This window comes from Castor canadensis, chromosome 1 (genome assembly GCF_047511655.1).
Source record: "Castor canadensis chromosome 1, mCasCan1.hap1v2, whole genome shotgun sequence".
NCBI classification, from domain to species: domain Eukaryota; kingdom Metazoa; phylum Chordata; class Mammalia; order Rodentia; family Castoridae; genus Castor; species Castor canadensis.
In genome coordinates, this window is record NC_133386.1 from 46,458,727 (window position 1) to 46,483,476 (window position 24,750).

Below are 24,750 nucleotides of genomic sequence, written 5' to 3' on the forward strand. Positions count from 1 at the left end.
AACACCACCAACAACAGGTGTTGGTGAGGATGTGGGGAAAAAGGAACCGTCTTACACTGTTGGTGGGAATGTAAACTAGTACAATCACTCTGGAAAAAAATTTGGAGGCTACTTAAAAAGGTAAACATTGATCTACCATATGATCCTGCAATACCACTCTTGGGGATGTACCCAAAATACTGTGACACAGGTTACATCAGAGGCACCTGCACATCCATGTTTATTGCAGCACTATTCACAATAGCCAAGTTATGGAAACAGTCAAGATGCCCCACTACTGATGAATGGATCAAGCAAATGTGGTGTCTATGCACAATGGAATTTTATGCAGCCATGAAGAAGAATGAAATGTTATCATTCGCTGGTAAATGGATGGAATTGGAGAACATCATTCTGAGTTAGGTTAGCCTAGCCCAAAAGACCAAAAATCATATGTTCTCCCTCATATGTGGACATTAGATCAAGGGCAAACACAAGGGGATTGAAGTTTGATCACAAGATAAATGTGAGTGCACACAAGGGAGATATGAGGATAGGTAAGACACCTAAAAAATTAGCTAGCATTTGTTGCCGTCAACGCAAAGAAACTAAAGCAGATACCTTAAAAGCAACTGAGGCCAATAGGAGAAGGGGACCAGGAACTAGAGAAAAGGTTAGATCAAGAACAATTAATCTAGAAGGTAACACACATGCACAGGAAATTAATGTGAGTCAACTCCCTGTATAGCTATCCTTATCTCAACCAGCAAAAACCCTGTTCCTTCCTATTATTGCTTATACTCTCTCTTCAACAAAATTAGAGACAAGGGCAAAATAGTTTCTGCCGGGTTGAGGGGGTGGGGGGAGAGGGAGGGCACAGGGTGGGTTGTAATGGAGGGGTTAGGGGGAGGTGGGAGAAATGGCCCAAGCATTGTATGCACATATGAATAATAATAATTTAAAAAAAGAAACACTTGCTGTAAACATCATACTCAAAAAGGATAGACTAGAAAATTTTGATCTGAGGTCAGGAATAAGCCATATTTGACTATTTGTATTGAACATAATACTGGAAAGAATAAGCGGAGTAATCAATAAAATAGAAACAAAATCATCAAAATTAGAAACAAAGGTAAAATTATCTGTTAAGTATACAATATGACTTATAGGTTGAAAATAAAAACAAAAGCATGAAAACCTGTTGGAATGAATAAAGAAATTTTACCAATTTGTAGGATACTAAATCAAGATCAGCAGAAGAAAATCAGATGAATTTCGGTAGACAAACCTGAACAATCCTAATATAAAATATTTTAAAACATCAAAGTTGTATCAATGGAATGAAAAGTCCTAGGGAGAAACCAAACAAAGGAGGTAAGAGACTTCTCTATTAAAACCAAGAAGACACTGCTGAAAGAAATGTTAGAAAACAGAAATAAACAGACTAATACCTCATACTCATGAATTAGAAGACAGTAATTCTAAGACGACAGTCCACAGATTCAATATAATCCTCACTAAAATCCCATTTACATTTTTTGAAGATTTGAAAAATACATGAAAAAATTCATATGAAATCTCAGAGGCCCTGAAATAGTCAAATAATCTTGAAAAGAGAGGTAAGTTTGAGAAGTTACACATTTCCAGATTTCAAAAATTACTGTAATATGGTAATCAAAAGCAGTGTGATAATAGTATAAATACATTAATATGAACTGAAGGCATAATATTGGGTTCCCAGAAATCAGCTGTCACATATATGTTCAAATGGTTTTTGGCATGAGTGACAAGAACATTAAGTAGAGCAAGGGCAGTCTTTTGAATAAATGGTATTGGCAAAAATGATATCCACATAAAAAGGATAAAGTTGGATTCTCACCTTAAACCATATGTGAAAATTGATCAGACATAAATAGAAAAGCAAAAATTATGACATCTTTATACAAAGACATAAGGGAATTGATTTACAACATTCAATTTGGCAATATTTTTGGTGGCACTGGGGTTTGAACTTAGAGTCTCATGCTTGCTAGACAGGCACTGTACCACTTGAGCCACACCACCAGCCCAACAATAAATTTTATATGACTACAAAAGTACAGTTAGCAAAAGAAAAATAGATTAAATTGACTTCATCAAGTGACATAATTTTGTTTTCAAGGGACAAAATCAAAAGAGTGAAAAGGCCTCCTTTTGGATGAGGAAAATATTTATAAATCATGTACCTGATACAGGGTTACTATCTAGAATACATAGAATACACCTATGAATAGTATGTTCTTTTTTCAAATTAAAAACAGAATTAGCACATGATCTAGTAATTCTGGGTATGGACCCAACGAACAAAAACCAAAGTCTCAAAGAGGTATTTGTATACCAATGTTCATAGAATAATTATTCACAATAGCTAAAACATAGAATCAAGTCAAGTGTATATAGATGGATGAATATATAAGCAAAATAAAGTACATATGCACAATGGAATAATATTTAGCCTTAAGAGAGAGGCAATTCTGATACCAACTACAATATGAATGAACCTTGAAGACATTATGGTAAATGAGGATGAAAGTGCAAATAATGTATAAACATGTATGTAAATGCAAAAATGATACCTGTTGAAGCTGTTCTAGCAATCAGAGGAGGTGGTATGAAGGAGAACAGTGGAGGGAATGAACTCAAATATGGCATATTTGATACATTATAAGAACCTTTGTAAATGCCACAACACAACAATCAAGGAAAAAAATTGTTTAAATAGTGTATTCTATGTTATAGATACTTTAAAATTCAATAGCAGAAATAACCCAAGTTGTAATAGGACATGTGGTGGTAGCTGAAAGGAGAGATTTATTTTATCTCAGAGATGTTATGATATTTTTCATGAGGAAGAAATATTTCAATTCAAGGAGAAAGAATAAGAAATGTCTGGAAATGCATGGATTCCCTCTCTGAATGAAAAACAAGCCCCAATTCACAGAAACTTGAAATCCCCTCTATATGCAATGAAAACTGAACTTCAGAGTGTTTGGTACATGACTCATTCCTCATCTAGAGCAAGATGACCTAAACCCTTCAGTAAATCTTACCCATTGTCTGATGCATGAGCAGAGCCATGATAGGGTACGATACACATATACAAAGCATGAAGATGCCTGGTTTGCCCAAGAGGCAATCTGAATGGATCTTTCCCATTCAGGATAAGGGTCTTTGTCTGAAATCTCTTCCCAGATGGAATATAGGCCACTAGCCAGAGACTAGCCAATGGGCAATCTTCTCTTGGGACCCCTCCTGTCTGTGGGACCACTGTTCTTTGCTCTTTCTCTTTATCAGTAAACTACTCTGATTTGCTCACTCTTGTTGTCTGTGATTTTCATTCTTTGAAATTCTAGACAAAGATCCTGGGGCTCAGACTGGACAAGTTAATAGTAATATTAAGCTGGACTGTCACACTTACGACAGAGGATAAAGGCCATGCCAAGATCACAGGGTATTATAAGTTTTTGCCTCTGTAGGAAATCACTGGCAGAAGAAATTTCATGGAATGGGTAAGTTAAACAACAGCATCCTAGTTATTAACTTATTTCTACAAATCCTAGTTATTAACTTATTTCTACAAATAACCTTGATGTCCAATGACTATTACAATATCAAAACATACAAAAACATGAAAAATTGGCAATGTGGGCAGAAGTAGCAAATGCTGGAACAAATACTGGAATTATAAAAAGAAAGTTTTAACAAAATTATGAGCATTATACTTAAGGAGACAAAAGACAACAATTCAAAATTGTCCAAAATCTAGATATGATAAATTATATGGCAAATTTAAAATAGATCCCTGCTCATTAATAGAAATGAAGACATTAGTGAATAATTTTAATGCCAGATTAAACTTAGATGAGTCAAACAAGGTTGAACTGGAAGGTAAAGACAGAAGGACATATTCCGAATGATACTTTATAGGGACCAAAACAGAGGCCAGTTCCTCTGCAAAGAAGTTTATCTTTTAAGACAGCTTATATGACTTTCTTTTGTCCCTCTAAAGTTTTCCATTTCAGATACCTGTTCAACATAAGAGGCATTTCCTAATTCTACTACCACTGTTTACAATTCTGAGCCATATTTCACAAAACAGCAAACTGTTTTTCATGCAAAGCAAGGAGTACCCCTATTCTTTATCCCTGATTCCAATCTTCAGAAACTACACCACCAAGGAACACATGAATTTCATTACTGACTCAGCCAATTATATCATACAAAGGAAAATTCATTAGGAGGGGTGATTAAATCTCTCATATCAGACTTCCCCCAAAAAAGATGTCCCATTATATAAATTCTCACTCCTTTTAAGATGAATTAAAATCATTTTAGAATCTTTAACATTTTCAAGGAAAACATACATATATAAAGGCATTACATATACATGCAGTTTAATGAAGTCTTAGGACACACACAATCAAGATTCTAGCATGTATGTCAAGACAATGAGCAGTGTAAATATTCCAGAACCCAATCAGATATATCCTTTCTTAATGATAAACTTTGTCCTGTTCCCACATGATACAACTGTCCTCATTTTATGAGATTAAATTCATTGCTTTATTTATAGTTTTACCACATAAACATGAATCTTTAGACATTATAGTTATAACTGTCTCCATTCCAACTATATACTGGACCCTTGACACAGGAAGTAGAAAATGATGCTGAGTAGTCAGTGAGGTCCTAGAGATAACACTAAAGTCACATCCCTTCCAAATCAGTGAGTAATGAGCAAAGTCATCTGATTAAACTGCATTGGCTTTGGGTGTCTTGATGGAATTACCACTGGAAAAATAGGCATAAACAGTATTAGAAAAAAATTACAAAGAATTTACAAAGGAAGCAGCAGACAAGGGAAGACTTCAAACTTTGTTCCAACTGTCATAGATCCATAATTGCTTTAAAACATTGAGAGCTTTAAACATGAAAAAATTGAGTTGACCTAGGTCTATCTTCCTTCAGCACATTTAAATAGGATTATTTCCAGGGGGGAAAAAGTGGCAGCTAAGGTAAGGAATCAGATCTCCTAAGCTCTGTGGCTTCAGAAACCTCCTTGAGACACTGGAGCCACACTGGGGTAATTCTGATTGCTCCTAGGCAAAATAATAACCACCACCACATTAGGTGCAGATAAAATTCAAAGACTGACCCTTAAATCAGCCTTTAATTGCACCTAACAGCCACAAAAATCCTGCCTGGCAGAGGTAGCAAGGTGTGTCTGGCTCCAGCCCTGGGGAAAAAAAAAAAAAATCCCATGGCCACTTCTCTTTTCTTTTTTTTTCATTCTTCTCCCAACAAGCAAAAAACAGACCATCAATCAAAATCAAACCCTGCAACATCCTGGACCCCTAGCCCGTGGAAAGCCTACCTTTGCCACACTGAATGACCCCATTTCTCCTCAACAGCTGGCTCCAAAGCTGCCTACATGAAACTGCAGAAGATACAGGTGAGCATCACTCACCACACATGGCTTGCTGATCCACTCCCCCACTCCAGAAAAATAATCCAGCACAGCCCCTGGACAGACTGAACCCCCCCTTGCAGCAAAATTGAAAGCTATAAACAGTGAACTGTAATCAAACACCAACATTGGAGAGGCTATGGAACACTGAACCCACCTTAGAAAACAGGGGAGGGACAAAGAGCCGATCTCTCACTGCTGAACTCTCAGGGAGGTGGCAAGGAACTGAGCTCTCAGTACTGAACACTCAGTGATGTGCCATAAAGCAGCAAATGCTGAGAGTAGAGGCAGGCTGACAAGCCAACTGCCTACAGGAGCCACTGGTACCTAGCAGAGATTGGGAGAGGCATAAAGGCTAAGAGAGGAAGTGGAGTGACAAACTAACATCCCAAAGCAGGGCAGGAGGTGGATCACAGAGTTGATCTCTGGAAGAAGGGCAACATTTAAAACTGAATTGCCCCACTTTGCTGGGGGAGGAGGTGAACAAACATCTGCAGCTGAAGAACAATACAGCTGCCACCTGCTGAAAACAGCTCTGACCACCCTGCAGAAGCTGGCAATCTTAACTCACCTCACAACTTCAGCTAACCTTGTGGACAGAAGGTCCAAATACCACTCACAAGGCAGTCACTTAATGAGACCACATCAGAGCTTCCACTTAAACACCAATACCAGGATTGGACACATAAACAATAATTCCAGAACTTTTATTAATAGACTGAGCTACTGAACCAGGTTCCTGAACCTGGTGGGGTTTTTTATTGTGTTTCTTTTTTCATTCTTTCTTTCTTTCTTTTTTCATGACTGTATTATTAATTCCATCATCAAAATTCTCTTATCCCTATTCTCATCCTCTTCACTCTCCCTCCTTCGCTGTACTACAATCCATTGCTCTCCCTCCCAACTACTCTTTCTGCCTTTTCTCTTCCACTCTTTCCCCTGTCTTCACCTCCCCCAACCTGTCACCAGTACACTACCCCTCCCTCCTACACTCATCACCTGCTGACTAGCCTACTCTACCAACTGCACACACCCCAGTGGCCTGCAATCCCTGACACAAACACCTACTACAACAACAGAAATACACCCAAACACACACAGGGGCCACAAAACCCAACACCCCCTATAACTCTTAACCAACCCACTACCTTTCCCAATTCCCCTCTTTTATTAGGGCCACTTTACCAATTCCTCATAATATAGAACTAGCATAATAACAATTCTCCTCCCTCAACTCCAAATGTTTATAGATATTACCATCAAAAGGTTTTCTATAAAATACATTGACAACTGTTCTGTTATTGAACCTGTGAACTTGATAATCCTAAATAACACCCCCAGACCAGGGTCAGATAGAGCATGTCAACATAGATAACAAACAAGTCAGTCAAAACACACAAATTAAATTAGGGAAAGAAATCAGGCAATCAATCAGCCAACTAGTGTCACAGCACCAAATGGAGTGATGGGGAAAAAAAGTAATGGAAATCCCTCTCCTAAAAAATAATTCAATAAAGGATTCAGTGGGATATGAAGAAAATGGATACCCACTTCCTGACCTCAACAAAACAACAATAAAGGTAACTAAGGAATTCAGCAATGCCCATAAAAAACCTTCAAAGAAGGATTTCAGAGAGAAGATATTAGACAAGGCCAACCAGAATGTACAAGATGCACTTAAGAAATTTTAAGACACCAAAATCAAAGAACATGAGATGACACATAAACAAATAAGGGAACATAGAGAGGTCCTCAACAAACACCAAAGTGAAACAAAGGACACTATAAAAGAGAGATACATGAATGAGGACTACACAAAATATAAAAGAAGAGTTGATCACAGATTTGGAAAACCTCAGAAGAAGAATCAAACAGAAATCCAGAAAATTAAAAGTCCCTATAGTCAAACAAAAAACACACTGGAAGACCACTCCAGCAGACTAGAACAAGTGGAAGACAGAATCTCAGAGCTCAAAGATAAAATAGAAATTAAAGAAAAAAACCAAAGAAATCTTAGTCAAACAACTCAAAAGCTGTGCAAGGAATATGCAAGAACTCAGCAACTCTATCAAAAAAACAAACCTGAGAATAACAGGCATTGAAGAAGAGGTGCAAACCAAAGGGATACATAACATATTCAATAAAATAATAACAAAAAATTTCCCAAATTTCAACAGTTTTGCCCGTTCAGGTACAGGAAGCCTCCAGGACACTAAACAGACTGGACCAAAAGACAACCTCCCCATGACATATGATCATCAAGACAACAAGCATAAAGAACAGAGAAAGAATATTGAAGTCTGTAGGAGAGAAAAAACAAATGACATATAAAGGTAAACCCATCAAAATAACAGCAGATTTCTCAACAGAAACCTTAAAAGGAAGAAGGGCATGGAGTGAGGTATTTCACACACTGAATGAAAATAATTTCAACTCTAGGATAGTACCCAGCAAAATACCATTCAAAATTGACAGAGAAATAAAAATCTTTCATGATAAACAGACACTAAAATAGTATATGACCACCAAGCCACCAATACAGAAGATTCTAAAAGGAATTCTGCACACAGAAGATGAAAGCAAACAAAATCATAAGAGAACAAGAAGCATCAAACCACAAGAGAAGAAAAGACAAGCAATCAGAGAGTAGCATTAACTCAACTGCACACAATCAAACCCTTAACAAAAACAACTAAATGGTAGGAATCACCACATATCTGTCAATATTAACACTGAATGTTAATGGTCTCAACTCGCCTATCCAAAGACATGTTTGGCAAACTGGCTTAAAAAGGAAGATTCACCAATCTGTTGTTTACAAGAGAACCATTTTATTGATAGAAATAAACACGGGCTTAGGGTAAAAGGCTGGAAGAAGATTTACCAAGCCAATGGCCCCTGAAAACAGGCAGGAGTAGCAATACTTTTATCAGAGAAAGTAGACTTCAAATTTACATTGGTCAATCATGATAAAGAAGGACACTTCATACTAATAAAAGGGGCAATACATCAAAAGGAAATAACAATTATTAATCTGTATGTACCCAATGTCAGTGCACCCAATTTCATCAAACATACACATATAGACTCCAACACACTGGTAATGGGAGACTTTAATATTCCTCTATCACCAATAGATAGATTACCCAAACAAAAAATCAACAAAGAAATCCTAGAACTGACACCATAAATCAAGTGGGCCTAATTGATGTCTACAGAATATTTTATTCAACAACAACACAATATACATTCTTCTCAGGAGCCCATGGAACTTTCTCCAAAATAGATCATATCTTAAGACCCAAAGCAAGGCTCAGCAAATATAAGAAAATAGAAATAACTCCTTGCATCCTATCTGATTACAATAAAATAAAACTAAAACTCAACAACAAAACAACAGCAGAAAACACACAAATAATTGGAGGTTGAATACATTGTTCAATCATCAGTAGGTCATAGCAGAAATAACAGAGGAAATAAAAAGTTTCTTGGAAGCTAATGAAAACCAAAACACAACCTACCAGAACCTATGGGACACAGCAAAGGCAATCCGAAGAGGAAAGTTTATAGCCATGAGTGTATATATTAAAAGGATAGAAAGAACTCAAATGACCTAATGCTACATCTCAAACTCCTAGAAAAGCAAGAGCAAGCAAAACCCAAAACAAGTAGAAAGAGAAAAATAATAATAATAAGGACCAAAGTTAATGCAATAGTGAACAAAAAAAAAAATACAAAGAATCAATGAAACAAAAACTTGGTTCTTGGAAAAAATAAACAAGATTCACAAGCCCCTGGCAAATCTGACTAAAATGAGGAGGGAAAAGATCCAAATTAGCAAAATCAGAAATGAAAAATGGAAGATAACAAGAAACACCATGAAAATCCAGGGAATTATCAGACTACTTTGAGAACTTAAATTTCTAGATACATAGGACCATCCAAAACCAAACCAAGAAGATATTAACCACCTAAACAGATCTATAACATGTAATGAAATGGAAACAGCAATAAAGACTCTCCAAAAAAGAAAAGCCCAGGACCTGACAGATTCTTACTGAATTCTATCAGACCTTCAAAGAAGAAATAATACCAACATTCCTTAAACTTTTTCATGAAATAGAAAGGGAAGAAACACTGCCTATCTCATACTATGAAGTCAGTATTACATTTTCCCAAAACTGGACAAGAACCCATCCAGAAAGGAAAACTACAGGCCATTCTCCTTAATGAATATTAATACAAAAATCCCAAATAAAATAATGGCAAGCCAAATTCAACAACATATCAGAAAGATCATTCACCATGACTAAGTCTGCTTCATCCTAGGGATGGAAAGATGGTTCAGCATATGCAAATCAATATTAATAGAAGCAAAGACAAAAACCACATGATCATCTCAATAGATGCAGAAAAAGCCTTTGATAAGATTCAACACCACTTCATGATAAAAAGCTCTAAGAAAACTAGGAATAGAAGGAATGTACCTCAACATTATAAAGGTTATATATGATAAACCTATAGCCAACATCATAATTAATGGGGAAAAACAAACCATTCCCCCTAAATCAGGAACAAGATAAGAGTGCCTACTCTCCCCATCCCTATTCAACATAGTCCTGGAATTCCTACCCAGAGCAATAAGTCAAGAAGAAGAAATAGAATGAGAACAAATAGGTAAAGAAACAGTCAAAATATCCCTACTTGCAGATGACATGATCCTACACCTCATAAACCCTAAAAACTCCACCCAAAAATTTCTAGACATGATAAACAGCTTCAGCAATGTAGCAGGATATAAAATCAACTTACAAAAATCAGTAGCCTTTCTATACACCAACAATGAACAAATTGAGACAGAATACAGGAAAACAATTCCATTTACAATAGATTCAAAAAAAATTTAAAAACCTAGAAGTAAACTTAACGAAGGACATAAGTGACTTCTTCAAGGAAAACTACAAGCCACTGAAGAGAAAGATCAAGGAAGGCAACAGAAAATGGAAAAATCTCCCATGTTCATGAATTGGTAGAATCAACATAGTAAAAATGGCTATACTACAAAAAGCAATCTACATGTTCAATGCAATACCCATCAAAATTCCAATGACATTCATCACAGAGATTGATAAATCTACCCTAAAGTTCATTTGGAAACACAAAAGGTGTGAATACCCAAGGCAATATTGAGCAAAAAGAGCAATGTTGAAGGTATAAAAATACCCAACTTCAAACTATACTACAGAGCCATAGCAGTAAAAACAGATATGAAGACCAGTACAACAGAACAGAGGACCACACAGCTACACCCACCTTATTTTTGACAAAGGTGCTTAAAACATACAATGGAGAATAGACAGCATCTTCAACAAATGGTGTGAAGAAAAGTGGCTATTGCAAGCAGAAAACTGAAACTAGATCCATGCCTGTCACCCTGTACTAGTATCAACTCAAAATGGATTGAAGACCTTCATATCTGACCTGAAACCTTGCAGCTAGTACACAAAAGAGAATACCTTGGAAGCAAAAGGAACAGGCAAGGATTTCCTCAGTAGAACTCCAGTAGCCCAGCAACTAAGAGAAAGGATAGACAAATGGGACTACATGAGATTAAAAAGTTTTTGCACAACAAAAGCAATGGTCTCTAAATTGAAGAGACCACCCACAGAGTGGGAGAAAGTATTTGCTAGCTATACATCAAAGGACTGATAACCAGAATATACAGAGAGCTCAAAAAACTAAACTCCCCCAAAATCAATGAACCAATAAAGAAATAAGGAACTGAACTAAACAGAACTTTTTCTAAGGAAGAAAACCAAATGGCCAAAAAACACATGAAAAAATGCTCACCATCCCTGGCCATAAAGGAAATGCAAATCAAAACCACACAAAGGAAGATTCCACCTCACTTCTGTTAGAATGGCTATCATCAAGAACACCAACAACAAATGCTGGCAAGGAGGCGGGGGGAAAGGAACACTCATACACTGCTGGAGGGAATGTAAGCTAGTACAACCACTTTGGAAAGCATTATTGGGGCTCCTTAAAAAACTAAAAATAGATCTGCCATATGATCCAGCAATATCATTCCTAGGGATATATCCAAAGGAATGTGACTCAAGTTATTACAAAGGTACCTCCACACCCATGTTTTTTGCAGCAATATTTATAATAGCCAAGCTATGGAAACAGCCAAAATGCCCCACAACTGATGAATGGATCAAGAAAATGTGGCATTTACACACAATAGAATTTTACTCAGCCACAAAGAAGAATGAAATTTTGTCATTCACAAGTAAATGATGGAACCAGAGAACATCATCTTAAGCAAAGTTAGCTAGGCTCAGCATGCCAAAAATCACGTTCTTCCTTATATGCAGATTATAGACCCAAAACAAATCCAGTAGTATTATTACACATTGGTCACACACTAGGGGAGAACACCAATGGGATAAATAGAGAAAGGAAAGGAAACCTGAAACCTGAACTGGTTGATGTGGTCCCTGTTGAGGAGCAAATAAAGTTATCTTAAATTGGCAGAGGCCACTATGGGAAGGGGACCAGGAAGTATTGAAAAGGTCAGATAGAAATGAACCAATGTGAGCTGTAATATACAAGTGCATGGAAGCAATGCTAGTAATCTCTCTTTGTAGCTATCTTTATCCCCAACCATCAAAAACAATATGTTTTTCTTATTATCTCACATGTTTTTGCTTCAATAAAATTGAAGAGGGTGGAACAGGTTCTGCCTGGAAGAGGGGTTTGGGGGGAAGGGAGGTGGCACAAACAATGTATACACATGTAAGTAAATGTAAAAACAATAAAATAAGAGGAGAGAAACAAACAAAAAGTGTAGCAGATAATATTTTTAATCTGATTTTTGTAAGCTCCTCTCTACAATAACTCTTACAATGTCACCACTCAAACAAAATAGATTATTTCCCTAAGAAATGGTTGTCTTAATTTTTTTAATTTATTTTTATTATTGTACTGGGGGTACATTGTGACATTTACAAAATTTCTTACAATTATCATAGTTGAATTCACCCCTTCCATCATTCTCCTTTATTCCCCCATCCCACACTCCTACAATAGTTTCAAAAGGTCTCATTTTTCCATTTACACACATGTGTACACAGTATTTGCACCATAGTCACTTTCTTACACCCTTTCCTTTCATCCTTCCCCATCCCTCTGTTACTAACCCCCAGACAGGACCTGTTTCACCTTTCTGTCCTCTGTTTTTTGTAAAAAAAAAAAAAAAAAACAAATAACATTTTTGTTTTTCTAACATGGCTATACAGGGTGTTTCATTGTGACAGAATTTTAACCCTAATTGGTTCATCTCCTCCATTTTTCTCCTTTCTACCTCAGTCCCCTTCTTATAGTGACTCCAACAGATTTTAAAATTCTACATTCTTGTACAGGAAGTACACCAAACATATTCACCTTCGTATCTTCTTTTACCCTCCCTCTCATGTATGTGATCTCCCCTTTGAGTAACCTGTTTTTCATAATATTGCTTGCATTTGTATCAGGTCTATAGTCCACATATGAGAGAAAATATGTGGCCATTGGTTTTCTATGCCTGGCTAACTTCACTGAAGATGATGCTCTCCAATTCCATCCATTTACCTGCAAATGACAAAATTTCATTCTTCTTTACAGCTGAATAAAATTCCATTGCATATAAAAACCACATTTTCTTAATCCATTCATAATTATTGGGCATCTTGGCTGTTTCTATAGCTTAGCTACTGTGAATAATGCTACAATAAACATAGATGTTCAGATGCCTGTATTGTAACCTAACCTAATTCTTTCTGGTGTATCCCTAAGAGTGCTGTTGCTGGATCATACGGCAATTCTATTTTCAGCTTTTTGAGGAACCTCCATACTGTCCTCCATAGTCCTTGTACTAATTTGCGTTCCCACCTACATTATATGAGGGTTTCTTTTTCCACACATTCTCAGCAACATTTGTTGTTGTGTTCTTGATGACAGCCATTCAAAGCTCTTCAAGATCTTTCTTGACTCAATCACTTGGTTTTGTGTCACCACACCCTGTCTGAATGCTCCTCTTCTGTTTCTTTGGTGAGCTCATCTCACTAAACCTATGCTATCCATTTTCAGGTCACTGAGTAATTGGTTCTAGTTCCCCTTCTTCTTTTCCTTCCCTTTCTTACTGCCACCCTGCCTTCCTGTCTTATAACCCCTCCCTACATCCTTCTTTTAAAGTTGAATCTGCATCTGATGTTTCAGTTATGTTCTATACAGTGACAATATCCAAATCAATGCCATTGCTATCTTCAGACCAAACCTCTTTTCTAAGCTTTAGATTTACATTTATTTTTCAGTCTATTCATTTAGATACTCTGCTTCATCTTAAACTCCATTTATCAAACACAAAACATATTCAATGTCTCTGTAAACTTACCCTGCTTCTGGGTCCCCGAACACCTTTATGAATGACACCAAAATCTACATAGACACTTGAACTAGAATATCAGAAGCAGCCTTAATGCCTTCTTTTCATTTCTACTCTATATGACCCATTTTGGTTTTTTTCCTTTTTACATCCTAAATATGTCTTAATATTCTATGTACTCTTCATTCCCAGTGGTACAACTCTGATTCGAGGCATCATGGTTATTCAGTGGATTGACACACTGGTCTCTAACTGGGCTGATTAGTTTACTTTCACTATTTTTACTTTTCTGCCCATAACTGAGAATAATATTCTAAAAAAATTTTTCCATTCATTCCTGTCATTCTTGTAATTTTTTACAGTACTGGGATTTAAACTCAGGACTTTGAGCTTGCTAGGCAGGCACTCTATCATTTGAGTCAATCCCCCACTTCAGTGCTTTGTTTTTACTTTGTTTTTCTAATAGGGTTTACACTTTTTTCCTAGGGCTAGCCTCAAACTAAGATCCTTCTACCTATGCCTCCTACATAGCTGGGATTGAAGGTGTGTGACACCACATCCAGCTTTATCCTTCTTATAACTTTTAAAGGACCCTTTTCTACTTTGGGATTTTAATATTTTATTGTTAACATAGCCCACAGATTGTATATGATCTGGTTCCTTAAGGATTCCTCTATGATAGTTTTTTGATCTTCCTACTTTGCTCTTTAAGTTCCTTCATTAGCTCTACAAAAGGGTATAATACATACATGGAAATACCACAATGATAGCTACCTTTATCTCAAGCTAAAATGTCATGCTTTTCATTTTATCTTTTCTCTTTTTTCTCCTACATAATCAGAGAACAGGAGGGCGGAACAAGAACTACCCAGGGGGGAGTTCTGGCACCAGTAGGAGGGGGAGGTAATGGGAAAACGTGGTAGGAGGGTGAATATGGTATAAAAATGTGTACACATGTATGTAAAAAGCAAAAATGATACCTGTTGAAACTACTCCAGGAATCAGGGGAGGGGGATCAAAGAGAATGGTTGAGGAGGTGAATTCATGTATGATATATTTGATACCTTGTAATGACCTGTGTAAATGCCACAATGTACCCCCACCCATCACAACAATAGAGGAGTTTCAGGGTGAAGGTAACAGGTCCTGTGGTAGGGGAAAGTGTGGAGCTCTGAGTTCCTATGTGTGATGGGAATTAGGACTTAACTGCCAAGGAAGTGCCAAGTGATGGAGTCTGAAGCACAAGATGAATTCAGTGACAGAGGATCCAGAGTGTTGAGCTGGCAGTCATTCCTCCCATTCTTCCCATGGTTAGTTGTTTCTCTATTTGTGGATTTGGAGATTGCTTTGCTTCTTGTGGTTATGGGACCCTTTGGGTGACTTTTGGAGTCATTTGATCTTCCTTTTTTGGGGTAGTCACTACTGGGCAATATGGATGTCAACAATCACCATCTTGCCCCTCCCCCCAGTAATTTTTTTATACAGTTTCTGGATACTAATCTACTGCAACTTATTTGTCTTGATTTCCCCATATTTTGATTAAGAGCATTCTTAATTTTAACCTGAGATGGGGAAGGCAATAGAATGCATGTAAGTAGTTAACATATGCACATCAGCTTAGTTTGTCACCCAGTGGCTATTGTGTCCTTGCCAGGACCATTTGGGGATTTAAAGTTTGCAAAGGCATATTCTTTAAAATTATTTTGGACAAACTATAAGAGGTTTACCAGTATTCTGTTAATTCATATTACCTAGAGTAGTAGGTGCAGTCATACTTCCCAGGGTTGGAAAGTATGTTTGGGGGAATATGTATACTCTGTCATGAACTTGTTGTAGGTCCTATAGGGAAGTTTTGAAATTGTTCATTACATTACTGAGGAAAGCTGAGTGATGCAAGAAGCTTGTAGAATATGATATCAGAATTTTAATCATTTAGAAGATTACATTTATGTTCTGTCTTATAGACAGCTACCAATGCTATCCAGACAATTTGGAGAATAAGAAGGGAAAAGAGAACCATGTTTTCAGGTGGAGGAAATAAGAAAATGAAGAGTCTTGCCTTAAAGACATCTTTAAACTTAGATCTTGAGATTCAAATTTTTGTATTCTTGTTTTCCTACATGTTTAGGGTAACCTTGTGTACATAGGTTTCAATGAAAGTCATGTAATTGTTCCCCAATACAATTCCTTTTTGATATATATGTCCAGTGGTGGGAGCTTTGTTTTTATTTCTAGAGGTTCAAAATCAGAAAAGAGAATTTAGTTTGTTTTTAAGAAGTGAAACATCTGATCTTGTTGATCATTATTTTTTCCCTCAGTGGTAGAAAGTCATTGGTCACATAACAGGCTGATATGGACACAAACATAACTTCAATATTCTTCAGCTATGAAGTTATGAAGAATGTAATTTGAAAAGGTTATACATTTAAAATTATTTCTTTTAAATACTTCTCTGGGTTTAATCAAACATACTCACATTTATCTTCATAACAAACTGTTCCTCATCCTTTGGGAGGGAGTTTCTAATTTTCTGACTTTCCAGTATTAGTCTTCCTCAGGGCTTTCTTCTCATTATATGTATCATCTTTTGTGATCTCTTTTTGTATAACCATCTGTGTTAGTAAAGACAATCTCAAATATCTAGTATAGCAATATCTTTTCTTAATTTAAAAAAATTTTATTAATACATATTAATTATACATATTAATGGAATTTCATGTGACATTTCCATACATGCATACAGTTTGCATTGATTATATCCAAGCACCTTTTTGCCACCCTTGCCCCTATCCTTCACCTAGGACCCTTTCTAATCCCTAGTAATTACAATTGTACTTTAATATGTATAGATGTATATGTATGTGTGTGTGTGTGTATGTGTGTGTGTGTGTGTGTGTGTGTGTGTGTAGTTTCCAAATAAGAGAGAGAACATGTGATACTTGCATCTCTATATTTGGCTTATTAATATCTTTTAACATGGTGTCCTCAGATTCCATTCATTTTGCTGCAAATGACAGATTCTTTTTCTTTTTGTTTGAATAATACTCCACTGTGTCTTCACACCATATTTTCTTTCTTGAGGTACTAGGGGTTTGAACTAAGGGCCTTTTAGTTTCTAAGCAGGCACTCTACCACTTGAGCCTTGCTCTCACCACAAACACAAATTTCTCTGTTTTTTTGTTTATTTTTGGTAGTACTGGGGTTTGAACTCAGGGTCTTGTGATTTCTAGGCAAGTGCACCAATACTTGAGCCATGCTTCTAGCCTACACCATACTTTCTTTATCCATTCTTCTGTCAATGGGAGTCTAGGCTGATTCCATGGTTCAGCTACTGTGAAGAATGTGGCATTATACATGGCTTTGCAGTAGCTGGTTTGAATACTGACTTCAGTATTCAAAGCTGTTTATGGTGTCTAGGAATTTTTTTTGGTGGAGTTTCTCAGGTCTTTTGGGTATAAGATTATGTCATCACAAATAAGGATAGTTTGACTCATTCTCCTATTCATATTCCTTTTATGTCTTCTTTCTGTCTTAATGCTTTGACTAGGAATTCCAAGACTGTGTTGAATAGGAGTGGAGAGGGTGGACACCCTTGTCTCATTCTACTTTAGGGGAGATGGTTTCCCTTTTTCCCTATTAAGTATGATATTGATTATAGATTTGATATATATAGCTTTAGAATGTTGATGTACATTCTTTCTTTTCCTAGTTTCATCAGAGCTTTTATCATAAAGTGGCGTCAAATTTTATCAAAGACTTCTTCTGCATCTATTGAGATGATCAAGTAGTTTTTATCTTTGCTTCTGTTAATATATACTGTATTACACTGAATAATTTGCATGTATTCAACTTTCCCTGCATCTGTGGGATGAAGCCAACTTGGTCATGTGTATGATCTTTCCAATACATTGTTGGATTTGGTTTGCCATGATTTTATTGAGGATTTTTGCATCTCTGTCATTAAGGAGACTGGCCTGTAGTTCTCTTTTTCTTTGTGTTCTTGTCTGATTTTGTGATGAGTGTAATAGTGTTTCATAAAATGAGTTATGCAGTGCTCCTTCTCTTTCTATTTCATGGAAAAGTTTAAGGAGTGTTGGTATTAGTTCTTCATTAAAGGTTTGGTAGAATTCAGCAGAGAATCCATCAGGTCCTGGACTTTTCTTTTTTGAGAGACTCTTTACTGCTGCTTCAAGTCATTGTGTGTAATAAATCTATTTAGTTGGTTAATATCTTCTTGGTTCAGTTTTGGATGGTCATAAGTATTTAGAAATTTGTCTATTTCCTCTAGATTTTCTAATTTATTTGTGTATAGGTTTTCAAAGTAGTCCCTGATGATTCCCTGGATTTCCTTAGTGTTTGTTATCTCCCCTTTCTCACATTTAAATTTATTAATTTGAGTCTTTTCCTTCCTTCTTTTAGTCAGATTTGCTGCCAGGGGTTGTCAATCTTGCTTGTTTTTTCAAAAAATGAGCTTTTTGTTTCATTGATTCTTTGTATGGTTTTCTTGTCTTTATTTCATTGACTTGGGACCTTATTTTTATTATTTCTTTCCTCCTGCATGTTTTGGGTTTAGCTTGCTATTGTTTTTCTAGCAGTTTCAGATGTAGCACTAGGTCATTTATTTGAAATCATTCTGTGTTTTGAACATATGCACTCATACCTATAAACTTTCCTCTTAGAACTGCCTTTGCTGTGTCCCATAGGTTCTGATAGGTTGTGTTTTCATTTTCATTAAACTCCAGGAACTTTTTTAATTCACTCCTTTATTTCTTCTATGACCCACTGATCATGGAGCAATGTGTTGTTCATTCTCCAGGTGCTTGAGTATTTTCTGCTGTTCTTTTTGTTGTTGAGTTCTCATTTTATTACATTGTGATCAGATAGTATGCAGGGTTTTTTTCAATTTTCTTATATTTGTTGAGACCTGCTTTGTGCCCTAAGATATGGTCTATTATGAAGAAAGTTCCATGGGCTGCTGAGAAGAATGTTTATTATGCTGATGCAGGATGGAATACTCTGAAGACATTTGTCAGTTCCATTAGATCTATGGTGTCATTTAGTTATAGGATTTCTGTGTTGATTTTTTTCTGCATGATAGATCTATTGATGTTAGAGGGGTATTAAAGTCTTCCGCTACCTTTGGTTGGAGTCTATATGTGATTTTATGTCCACTAGTGTATGTTTAATGAAGTGGATGCACTGGTGTTTGGTGCAGATAAGTTAACAATTGTTATTTCCTCTTGATGTATTGCATTGCTCATTTTATTAGTATAAAGTCACCTTCTTTCTCTCTTTTACTAATTTAGGTTTGAAGTCCACTTTATGTGATAAAGTATTGTTATTCCTGCCTGTTTTCACATGCCATTAGCTTGGTAAATCTTCTCTCAGCCTTTCACCCTAAGCCAGTTCTTATTTCTGTCAATAAGGTGGGTCTCTTGTAAACAACAGATTGTTGGGTCTACCCTTTTAATCCAATTTGCCAGTTGGTGTCTTTTGATGGGGGACTCGAGTCCATTAACATTCAGTGTTAATATTGAGAGGTATGTGGTGATTCCTGCCATTTAGTTGTTTTTGTTGTTTAAGGATTTGAATGTGCACAGCTGATTTAATGTTACTCTCTGAGTACTTATCTGTTCTTCTCATGAGGTTTAATACTTCCCATTCTTTTGTGATTACATTTGTTTTCGTCTTCTGTGTGTAGGATGCCTTTCAGAATCTTCTGTAGTAGTGACTTGGTGATCATATATTGTTTTCATTTCTGTTTATTATGGAAGACTTTTATTCCTCCATCAATTTTGAGTGATAGTTTTGCTGGGTAGAGTACTCTAGGGCTGAAATTATTCTTACTTAGTGCCTGGAATACCTCACTCCATGCCCTTCTAGTTTTTAAGGTATCTGTTGATACCTTACATTATTTGGGTTTTTTTTTCTCTCTCTTACAGCCTTCAATATTCTTTCTCTGTTCTCTGTGCTTGTTGCTTTAATGATAATATGCCATAGAGAGGTTCTATTTTGGTCAAGTCTGTTTGCTGTCCTGGAGGCTTCCTTTACTGAATGGGCAACTCTTTCTCAAGATTTGGGAAATTTTCTGCTATTGTTTTGCTGAATATATTACATATTCCTTTGGCTTGCACCTCTTCTTTTCGGTGCCCATGATTCTCAGGTTTGGTCTTTTGATTGAATCACTGAATTCTTGCATATTCCTTTTGCAGTTCTTGTGTCATTTGTCTAAGAGTTCTTCTGTATTTTCTTTGATATCCATTTTGTCTTTGAGACCTGAAATTCTGCCTTCCATTTGTTCTAGTTGCTGATATGGCTTTACACTCGTTTTTCTTTTATTTGATTTAAGGAACTTTTATTTCTAGGTTTTCTGTTTAATTCTTTTTTCTGAAGTTTTCCATATATTTGTTGAACTCCTCTTTCATATCTTATGCTGTCTTCTGTATTTCATGTATCTCTTTTTTCTAGTCTCCTTTTTTTCACTTTGGAGTTTGTTGACATCCTCTCTGAGTTTGTTAAGTTGTTTCTGTGTCTTCTCAAGTTTTTTTTTTTTTTTTTTAATTTCTGGTGTCTTGATATTATTTGAGTTCATCCTGTGTGTTCTGTTTAACTGTCTCTTGTTACTTCTCCATGAGCTTCTCAATAAGTACATTCACGATTTCCCCTGAGATTTTTTTACGGATGTCATTGAGCTCATTGGTCATATTTCTCATAATTCAGTCAGGGTCAGGAATTTTGGTATTCAATTTCTTCATTTCCTACTGAATCTTCTATTGAATTCTTGGTCTTTTTAAGGGTAGAATTTCCTAGCCTTATTCTTCTCCCCATGCTTCTATTTGTGTTGTGCTCTTATGTTATTGATTGGTTAGTTGAGTGTTTTAATCACCTATTATCTTTTCCTTGACTTAATTACTGTGTTGTATATGGTTATTTGTTGGCTAGGTTTATGTGCTATTTTTGTCTCTCACCTGGAAGTTTAAATAAGGAATAACAAATTCACAATTTCAGTGCCAGACCAGCTGTTTACATATTGTATGGAGAAGCCCTTGGTAATAATATCCAGAAACAGTGGGAATGGGGGGGATTATTGTTGTTTGGATAGAGATAGTTACTTGGGTAATTTGAAAAAGTTGGTGCTAAAAGAAGAGGCAAAGGGGGAGGATGAGGTAATGGGGGGAAGAGATGTGTAGGCTAGATAGTTTAAGGCCCTTGTGTGTGTTAGTGTGTAGCTCAGTTGTTGTAGTGAAGTATGCTTGTGTTAGGGATTGCAGAGGGATAGTGGTGTGTAGGGTTGGAACAGTAGACTAATCAGTGAGTGGTAAGTGTGGAGTATGGAAGTGTAGTGGGTTGAAGAGTGGGGGAAGGCAAGGAGGGGGAAGAAAATTCAGGGGAAGAAAATGGATGAAAAGGGGCAGAAAAATAGTTGGAGGGGAGAACAAAAGATTTTAGCACAAGAAAAGGAGAGAAAGTGAAGGAAGAATAGAGATTAGATAATCATAATAATAAAACTGAAAATATTAAATAAAAAAGGAAAAAACTTAGAAAAATAAAATAAGAATAAAAATGAAATAAAGTAAAACAACAACAAAGTAAAATCAGTTCTGGACATATTCCTTTGGCATCAAATCCAAGTACTGGTAATTATGACTGGTGGTTTCTCAGTGTCCCTGACTCTTCTCTAAGTTAGTATTCTGGGCTGTGTAGACAAGGGTGCTGTCCCTCTTGTTGGACAGCTTAGGGCAGTACTCAGCTGAGGGTTTTTTAGTCCTGTTTTCCTTGGTCTAATGGGGCATCTGGTGCAAATGAGAGCTGTAAAGTGGTCTCACCAGAAGACTAGATTGTGAGCAGCAGTTTGTTCCTTCTGCCAACAAGGCAGGTTGCAATTGAGATCTGTGATTGCTTGCTACCAGATTGTGCAAAGTGGTCAGAAATGTTGCTGTTTTTCACCAGGTAACAGCTGAATTGTTTTACAGCCACAACTCTGGCTGATCAGCTCCTCTCCAAACAAGGTGGGGCAATTCAGTTTTGTGAACCATCCACAACTCTACAAGCTTAGATCAGCAATCTGCCAAGCCCCACTTTGGGCTTCTCAATCCACGCTCACTCTCAGCATTTGTTCCTTGCCCCAGCCCCACTCTCCGAGGTTGGTTCAGTGTTCCACCCCACCCCCACTTTATCTCATACTCTGCATTGACCATTGTAAAAACTCTATCCAGTTCCTCCAGTCTCACACTCTATGAAGCAGAAGAAATCATTTGCAAAGGATTTTCAGCACCTGCTGTGACCCCACAGGATCATGTTCACCCTTTTTTTGTACTGAAGAACTTCCCATATCTGAAAAGAAAATCCTCTTTCCAGGAGATTTCTCTGGTAAAGTACTTTTTTGAGACTCTTAAGTAGAATCAAACCTTTTGGAAATGTTTGACAAGCATGGAACATGTTGGTAAGTGCATCATTATTGGAGATAAAGCCTTGCAGCATTTACCATTTGAACTGATCAAATCTGTCAAGCAGACTAAGCCAATGGGTTTTCATTTACCAAGAATCTGCTCTTGGGTCAACATTTGATATCTTCTCATGTTGGCCATCAGAATTGACAACAGGCATTGCTAGTGGCCTTACATTATACAGATTTGTGTTTTATTTAACTTTTCTGTTTCTAAATGGTTATCTAAATGTAGGTTGGAAGGTTGTTGATTTATGGAAAAAAATATATTTATAGGCATTTTAAACAAATTTATATGCAGAAATTTTGCAAACTAAAGCAAAGAATAATAAGAGATAACCCACTCCTTATACTTACCAGATTTTGGAAATGTGATTATGAAAATATCATGATTTTTTTTAAATTTATTTATTCTTTCATTCATTTAATCACATGTGCCTATGTTGTTTAGATCATTTCTCCACCTATCTCCCTACCCCAGCCTTCTCCTCTTCCTCCCCTCAGTTTCAGGCAGGTCCTGTTCTGCCTTTATCACTGATTTTGTTGGAGAAAAGACATATGCATAATAAGAAAGACAAAGCATTTTTGCTAGCTGAGTTAAGGATAGATATACAGAAATATTCCTAGCATTGCTTTTGGGTCCACATGTGTTACGACCCATGTTGATTCATCTCTAACTGATCTTTACATTGGTTCCTGAACCCCTGCTCATGATAACTTGTCATTTTAAGGTTTCTCTGCAGTGGGGACATCAAACACCTTCATGTTTTGGGTTTTCTACCTATTCCTATATCTCCTGTATGTGCTCTCCACTTGTCTTGTGATCCAAGTCCAACCACATTGCTGCATTTTCCCTAGATCTAAATTCCACATATGAGGGAGAACATATGATTTTTGGTCTTCTGAGCTTGGCTGACCTTGCTCAGAATGATGTTCTCCAGTTCCATCCATTTACCTGAAAATGATAAGATTTCATTTTTCTTCATGGCTGAGTAAAATTCCATTGTGTACAAGTACCACATTTTCTTGATCCATTCATCAATAGTGGGGCATCTTGGTTGTTTCCATAACTTGGCTATTGTGAATAGCACTGCAATAAACATGAGTGTGCAGGTGCCTCTGGAGTAACCTGTATTGCATTCCATTGGATATATCCCCAGGAGTGGGATTGCTGGATCATATGGCAGGTCTATGTTTAGATTTTTAAGAAGACTCCAAATTTTTTTCCAGAGTGGTTGCACCAGCTTGCATTCCCACCAGCAGTGGATTAGGCTTCCTTTTTTTCCCACATCCTCACCAAAACTTGTTGTTGGTGGTGTTTTGGATGATGGCTATTCTAATGGGAGTGAGGTGGAATCTTAGTGTGGTTTTGATTTGCATTTGCTATACGGCCAGAGATGGTGAGGATTTTCTCGTGTGTTTTTTTGGCCATTTGAATTTCTTCTAGATCTGTTTAGTTCAGTTGCCCATTTCTTATTTGGTTCATTGATTTTAGAGGAGTTTAGTTTCTTAAGTTCCCTGTATATTCTGGTTATCAGTCCCTTGTCTGATGTATAGCTGGAAAATATTTTCTCCCACTCTGTGGATGGTCTTTTCAGTTTAGAGACCATTTCTTTTGTTGTGCAGAAGCTTTTTAATTTTATGAAGAGCCATTTAGTCTTCCTTTCTCTTAGTTGCTGGGCTGCTGGAGTTCTGTTGAGGAACTATACCTATTTGTTCCAGAGTGTTTCCTACTCCTACCTGTAGTAACTTCAGAATTTCAGGTCTAATATTTAGGTCCTTGATTCATTTTGAGTTCATACTATTACAGGGTGATAGACATGGATCTAGTTTCAATTTCTTGCAGACTGGTAACCACTTTTCCCAGCAGCATTTGTTGAAGAGGCTGTCTTTTCTCCATCATATGATTTTGGCACCTTTGTCAAAAATGAGGTGGGTATAGTTGTGTGGATTCATATCTGGGTCCTCTATTCTGTTCCACTGGTTTTCATGTCTGTTTTTGTGCCAGTACCATGCTGTTTTTATTGTTATTTCTTTGCAACATAGTTTGAAGTCAGGTATTGTGATACCTCCAGCATTGTTCTTTTTGCTGAGTAGTGCCTTGGCTGTTCACAGTATCTTGTGTTGCCAAATGAAATTTAGGGTAGATTTTTCAATCTCTGTGATGAAAGTCATTGGGATTTTCATGGGAATTGCATTAAACATGTAGATTGCTTTTGGTAGTATAGCCATTTTTACTATGCTGATTCTACTAATCCATGAACACAGGAGATTGTTCTATCTTCTGTAGTCTTCCTTGATCTCTTTCTTCAGGAGATTGTAATTCTCCTTGTAGTGGTCATTCACATCCTTTGTTAAATTTACTGCTAGGTATTTGATTTTTTTTTTTTG

The 24,750-nt window shown here is 36.7% G+C and overlaps 1 pseudogene; it reads right to left on the bottom strand.

Moving 5' to 3' along the window:
* LOC141420855 (amine sulfotransferase-like) overlaps positions 1-24,750 on the bottom strand; it is a 154,866-nt pseudogene that overhangs the window by 77,430 nt on the left and 52,686 nt on the right.